Below are 7,645 nucleotides of genomic sequence, written 5' to 3' on the forward strand. Positions count from 1 at the left end.
ACACTGGAACTCCTGAAACAACTTTGACAAGTAAAGTAATTAAATGATGCTCAACTCCTCTGTGGATATTCAGTTAGAACAGTAGGACTTATTTCAGGAAGATTAATTACATTAGTTGTAAATTAGTATTAAATTTTTTTAAGTGCTAAAATTAATGATAGCTTCAGAACACAGAAGATTCGCTGCAGAGCAACAACGATCCAACTTGAAGTGTCCTGTCTCGTCAAACCAACCTTCAAGAACGGGATGTGAAAAATCACAGACTCACAGAATCTCAGGAGTTGGAAGGGACCTCGAAAGCTCATCCACTCCAACCCCTGCCAGAGCAGGATCACCCAGACCAGGTCACACAGGAACACGGCCAGGTTGGCCATGAATGTCTCCAGAGAAGGAGACTCCACAGCCTCCCTGGGCAGCCTGGGCCATGCTCTGTCACCCTCACAGTAAAAAAGTTTTTCCTCATGTTCACACGGAACCTCCTATGTTCCAACTTGCACCCATTGCCCCTTGTCCTGGCATTGGACATCAGAGAGAAAAGCCTGGCTCCTTCACCCTCACACTTGCCCTTCACAAATTTATAACCATGAATGAGGTCACCCCTCAGTCTCCTCTGCTCCAACCTAAAGAGACCCAGCTCCCTCAGCCGGAGATGCTCCACTCCCTCCATCACCTGTGTGGCCCTGCTGCACTCTTTCAAGCAGTTCCCTGTCCTTCCTGAACTGAGGGGCCCAGAACTGGACACAATATTCCAAATGCGGTCTCACCAGGGCTGAGTAGAGGGAAAGAAGAAAGAACCTCTCTGAGCTACAACCACCCCTCCTGATACACCCCAGGATGCCATTGGCCTTCTTGGCTCAAGGGCACATCGCTGCCTCATGGTCATTGCTGTCCACCAACACCCCCAGGTCCTTTTCTGCCTGGCAGCTCCAGCCACTCGTCCCCAAGCCTGTAGCGCTGCGTGGGGTTATTGCGACCGAAACGCAGGGCCCGGCACTTGGCCTTATTGAAACGCATCCAGTTGGCCTCAGCCCATGGATTCAGCCTGTCCAGGTCCCTCTGCAGAGCCTTCCTACCCTCAGGCAGATCAACACTGCCACCCAGCTCAGTGTAATCTGCAAACTTGCTGAGGGAGCACTCAATGCCCTCATCCAGATCATTGATAAAGATGTGAAACAGGACTGGCCCCAAAACAGAGCCCTGGGGAACACCGCTTGTTCCAGCATTTTGGTATATATGCAATGAAGTCTCCCCCATATGCAGTACCTTGGGATTTTCATACTACTGAAAGACAAAACTCTTCAGGAACACTGTTTGAAAGCCACCTATCAGCTTCTGTGTATGTACGTACAGAACAAAAATTTCAGACCTTCACCATTAGAACTATTCCAGCTAAAGCAGACCACAGCTAAACCTGATTTTTAGTGCTGTCTCGGGTTAATCACACCAAATATTGCAGACCAACACTGAAACACCTTGCACACGAGGTGCCAGCAGCGCTCTGCTCTGCGCACACCTCCACCAACCGCAGTCAAGACAAGGCCTGCAATCCCCATGCAGTGAATTCAGCTTCATTTCCACATCTCAGCGCCCATTATTTCCAACAGCTTTCCAGTATTACATGAGCCACTATACATCTCATACTCGTGCCCTTGTCTTTTAATCCAATTTAAAACAAATTAACGTAGCATCATTTGTACAAGGAACCAAACCACATTACTGAAAAGAGAGATGTGGCTGATCTTCTGAGGGGAGAGGGAAGAAAAAACAATTTTAAAAAAATCACACTGAAGTAGCATTTACATAGAAGAAAAACAAAGAAATCCTTGCCTGTCAAAAAGTTTATGGTAAGAGTTTAATGAGAATGTATTTTAGGACAAACTAAGGCTCAAATGGCTACATAACTTACCAGAAAAACAAGGTTTCACTGTCAGTTCCAGTCCAAAAAACCATCTTACATAAGACAATTAAAATGAATTAAGAATAATCATCCCAATTACACTCCAGCAGAACTTATTACACTGTTTTTCTGCATCAATATAAATTAGAAGCTTAATATTGTTTAAAAAAAAGAAAAGAATGGAAAAACAACGTGTTAGACCCAGTACACACCTTGCCAGTGTAACTCTGCTTTCAAAACAGGCACGTAACTACTTCCAAGGAACATACCGGATAGCACACAGCAAAAACTACTGCTAAACAACCAATCTTACTTCTTAAACCACAGCTGAATCAGAATTCGACACATTCATAGCAATTATGAAGGTCAGGCTGGTTCATGATCTCCCCCAACGCTAATTATTACCATAAAGGCTTCCTGTGTTCTCAAAGATGGCTTCATCTTATTTTGAAGCCATAAATCAATATTCCAGAGGTTGACAGCAGCGCCAAAGTAAAGAGTTAAGAACCACAAAGTTTCTTTCAGACTCCACATTTCAAATCCCACACAGCTCAGTTTCACCTCACCATAAAACAGGAATGCTTCTTCCCTAGAAAAAAGATCTGAAGAAACAGTAAGTACAGACTGAATCCCATGAAACTCTGCACTGAGGGTCTAACACGTTCTGAATGGCATTTCCCTTCTGACTTACGGTACGTTATTCACCAAAACACTTCCATCCGCGTTAACTGCAGGACAGTTATACTTCAGGTGCCACTAAAAACGATCATTCTCTCTTGCAAAGGAGAGCCGATGGAAATGCATCCCACAGGAACATCAGCAGGGATGGATCCTGCAGCAGGACCTCTCGGCACCCAGCTGGCACCACCGAGTGACCATGGGCCCCAGTGGGGGCCTGCACAGGAACAGGGGCACTGGCCACTGACTCGGGGAAGTGACCACTCCCTGTGCAGGAGCCAGGCCGTGGACCTCGACTGACACCGAGCAAAAGCCACACGACGTTTGGGTAGGGCTCCAGCTCTCCTGGCAGCTTTTACTGAGGTCACCACCCACACTTCCAGCTGAAGCAGGACGTGGATACCTCAGGTGAAGTTTTGTCAGAGCAAAGAGAGGCAAGTAGCACAAATTCTACTACGCAACGCGTGTCGAACCATTAGTTACACAACTGCAAGAAGCCACATCTTCCTTGCATCGCACATCAGACCTTCTTATTTGTCAAAGGCTTTAAGAACACTAATGGGAGTAGCATCTATGTAATCCTTTTAACTACTTATGATTTAGATAAAGCACACTAAACTAGACCACAGACATCAAAGGATGTCGGAAAGCAGAAAACAAGGAAATTGAGAAGAAAAACTTGTTTTGTTTTCATAAAAACACAAGACTGAATTAACCTGTTTCCAAGCCATGCCCGGTCACTGCCACCTCTAGATCTGCTTGTCCAGCTGTGTTCACAAGCGCTAGAGAGGACCCAGCCATGAGTCTCCAGCGCTGTGGCCCTGGGGTAGAGCAAGGGGAAGTGGGGAGGAAGGGAAGGGGAACGCAGCTCAAAACAGCCATGGGAACACCCACTCGCTAAAAACACTACACTGGCTAGAGCAAAATAGCCAGCTTTTCTAAAACACCTCCATCCTAAAGGATCCGTGCATTCACTTGTTGACCTCAAGTTCAATCTGACTTCAGTCAACTTCAAAGGAACATGTCACAGCCAACCAAACACCACTTAAACCTTACAGAGAACAAAAAGCAATAATGGAAAGTAAAAGTCACTGAAGGTTTAACACCAGGACAGGCAACACCCACCCCTTTGAAACGGCGTGGGCTGTGTGTTGGGACTTACCAGACAGCAGTTAGCAGTAGCCTAAAACTCTACCACATCACCCACTGACAATCAAGCCATCAACCTTCCACAATCCTAACCACTGTTGAGTGAACAGCACCGTTTTAGGCATCTGGTTTTAAACACATCTGGTTTGGGTTGAAATCTGTCAGGCTGATTCCCAACACAGAAGTACTCGGTGTATACAAGGACATCCAAAACCCGTTCACACGTTTACTTTGTTGTAATGATGATAAAGCCTCACAGTTCAGGAAACGTTTGCAAGCGCTCGTGCAATCCAATAACTCAAACTTCCGTTCCGAGCTCAAACTTGGCACGTACGCAGTCCTCCAAGGAACGAATCGCTGCCAGGTTTCATTAATCGGCTGTGAACACCAGCAGCAGTTACTGCACGTGGGTAGTGTTTACTTCTCTCAGAAATGCTGGGGTGCAAATACCTATTTCTGCATAGCCATACAGCAAAACCCTGGTCTAGCTTCAGTAGTCAGATCTTTAAATAAACCCTCAAGTGAGCGACAAAGCAGACTGAAACCCACCAGAACAGAAACACACTAAAAAGTTTAGCTGCTTTCAAGGGCCACTCCTAACTCAGGGGGTGGTTTTGGTTTTGGTTGGGGTTTTTTGGACAAAAAATCCCTGCGTTTATCACAACTGTCACGCACTGAACTGACAACACATCATATTTAATAAGGAAAACCAATTTACAGCTGTCTCAGATATCAGTTCTTATAAAAATAAAACACCTAGAAAGCTCTCAGACTAGAAATTATGTTAAAATACACTATTAATTAATTTAGACTGAAATTTTAGTTTCAGACCAAGATCTTTTGTAAGTCCAGAATACAACTGAAGGTGTTCAGGACTCAGCGTTTAGGGCTCCAGCACACGTTCATGACCCTCGCTCATCAGCACAGGAGAAAGCCAGGGAATCACAGGAGTTCAGGAGATGCGCACAAACGTTCACTGAAGCTAAGCCTGCAGCTACACACCTCAAACAGTCTATCTGATGCAGGAATTTTCAGGTTTCTAGACTGAAGATACAGCAACTACGACCAAACTCCATTTAAGTGGTGCGTCACATTCTCACAGACATCACACCATTTTTATGTGCCTCCTCCAAAGCGAATTAAAAACAGCTACTGTGTAATTTAAGGTGTGATTAATACATGGTTTCCAAATACACAAATACCAGGTATGAGAGTTTAATTCTGTGTATCAAATAACCTGCAATACTCTGTGTTACAGCACTCAGCAGTAAATGTGTTGTTCAAGTTACACACACACGTTAACCAATCCTGTGTAACCTCAGCTCTCTCTGAAAGCCTCTTGCAGCTTTTTTGTTTGTTTGTTTTTTGGGCCTAATGAAGATTGTGACATTCACAAGGCGCTGGGAGAGCTGCACGTTCTCTCTACCAAGATAATCTTCTTAATAGAGATTGTGAATATGTCAGTGAGGCAGCAAAATCTCAAAACAACCTATCTGCAACCTATCTTCCCAGGGGCAGAAGCAGCAGCGGGTGCACAAAAAGTTGCTTCACAGCATCTGTAACCACCTGAAACCTCTCAGTTAGAAATACACGTTTTCCAGAATCCTGCGATACAAATACAAGAAGGCATTTTCTTGTAACCTATTCAACCTGAAAGGCAGAGTCCAGTTGGACAGCTGAAACACCAGGTGTAAATAACCTATCCACCAAATATGCACATTCCAACGACCTATTAAGTCATTAAACTGAACACGAGATGCTACTTTTTATGTTAACTAAATGACATTAAATCACGTGTTTTAGATACGTAAAACCAAACTCTCAATTATTTTGCCCCAACATAAATGTAAACAGCAGCAAAAAAACCTCCCCTTCTTTCTCCAGAGCAATAGGTATGAACTTGGCAGTTACTTCTTTATAATACAGCAAAACACTGCTCTGGGTAATTGTTTTAAATCTTAGTCCGTTTCTCATACTTTTGGGAATGGAGACCATTCTTCTGCTCCATTACCAGTGGCTCTCAAAGGAGCAGCAACAGGAGCGAGGAGGCGCTGGCACAGACCACGAACTCCGGCCTTCGAGCGTCCTCACCACCTCCTCTCTGCGTGCAGCCACGGGGAAGGGCAGTGTCACACAGAGACCCCACTCTGGGGGTACCGACCCCACACGCAATTTCCAGTTACTACCTGATGAATACACGTGTTCACTATCCTGGGTGCTGCCAGCTCTTACGGAGCAAAATCTGAAACTAATTAAGAAAGTAACCAGGAAAATGTCAAAAGAAAAACCCAATTCTTTTCCATAGCACTTGTAATTGTTACCTACACGTAAAGATACTGAAAAAGAGCAGGGAAACTTAAATGCATATAAACCAGTTCAGCACGTAATCCAGCCATGAGAGCCTGCAGTGAAGTGTAACCTGCTTCAGGAACAGCTACGGGTACCACTTCCCATTATTCCTTCCTTCATGAAAAAACACCTGCTCGTGGTTAAGGAGACCACAGAAGCAGGAGAAGTGGAAGCAGCACTTCATGACTCTCAAGACCCACGCCAATGGGAAGGAACTGGCATGACTAAGCAACGTGGTGCTTCTCTGTGCACTGAGAACGTCCGTCTTGTCCCCGACGTACTGGCCATCTCAAGTGCCATTCAGCTGGCTCCACTTACACTGAGCAGGGAGAGCTGCCCACACCGCTGCACCTCTGCAGGTCAGGTTGGTCGATGTGTCGCTCTTGACTGACCCGCTGGGCGCGCACACTGGTTCACAATGCACGGCTATGGATGGATCCTACACATTGCTACCAGCGTGTTCTCCTGGGCCCTACACACGCATCCTGGGCATGCCATCTAAAAGTATTTGATGCAGCAATCCAAAGATTAATTCTTACTTCACCAAAGGACACAATCAAGAATTCTTAAAATGCGTATAACAAGAACTGATACTCCAGTTTATAAACACTGCAGAAGCCACATCTAGTGTTGTTCACACACCTGTATCCTAACAGACACAGTGGGACTCAGATAATCAAGAAAACTAGTAAAATAAACTTGACTTCCCAAGTTCTGTATCTTCCACTAGCATTTACAATGCAAAATATAGAATCTGGAATTTAACAAGCAGGATCTCAAACCAACAGTGCGCTGAACTATATTTAATGCATCATCTCTCAAAAACTGATCAACTTTCTAAGGCCACCTCCTAGATGAGCCACCTTCCAACAGTTTGGATGAAAGGACCACTACCACGCCAGGTTAATTCTAAGCAACACCAGAAAGGCTCGAGTCCTTGCTAAAACCAGAAAGATGTCACCAAACAAGGTCTCTTTGACCACAGGGCCCAGTTAAGACCTGCAAAGCCACTTACCAGGGCCCTAGTCTGGTCTGCAGACCACAGCGTGTGAATCACTCCATTAAAAGCTCCAGAAACTTTTCAATTCCATCCCTGAATGTGGAAAATTTAAAAAATAATAATAAAACTCAAGCTACGATTTCGGTAAAGACACCTGGAAGATGCAGTCTACACTTTTCCTGTGGCACACAGGTTATCTACGTGCAGAGTGCGCGGGCACAGCGAGCCAAGTGACACACGGCAGAGCAATGTGTGAACACACCTGAGACGGGGTGGACTGCACACACCACTTCCAGCCCGGCACGCAGCACCACATCACCGCTCAATTACGTTTCACTTGGGCAATTTTTTTTGGTGCGTGCTGTGGGGCCGAGCAGCCGCACCCCCTCAGGGGCCCGGCGCAGCCGCCCCCCCTCAGACCCGCCTCTCCTGCAGCACCCCAGAGCCACACAGACCCGGAGCACCGCGCACCCGCGCCGTGACTTCGCGCTCCCAAGTTCCGGCCGGAGCCCCTGACGGGCGCTGCGGGGCGGTCCCCGAGCGCTGGGGCAACCGGGCCGAGGAAATCCCCG

Source organism: Mesitornis unicolor, unplaced genomic scaffold (genome assembly GCF_000695765.1).
Source record: "Mesitornis unicolor isolate BGI_N332 unplaced genomic scaffold, ASM69576v1 scaffold10439, whole genome shotgun sequence".
In the NCBI taxonomy this organism is placed as follows: Eukaryota; Metazoa; Chordata; class Aves; order Mesitornithiformes; family Mesitornithidae; genus Mesitornis; species Mesitornis unicolor.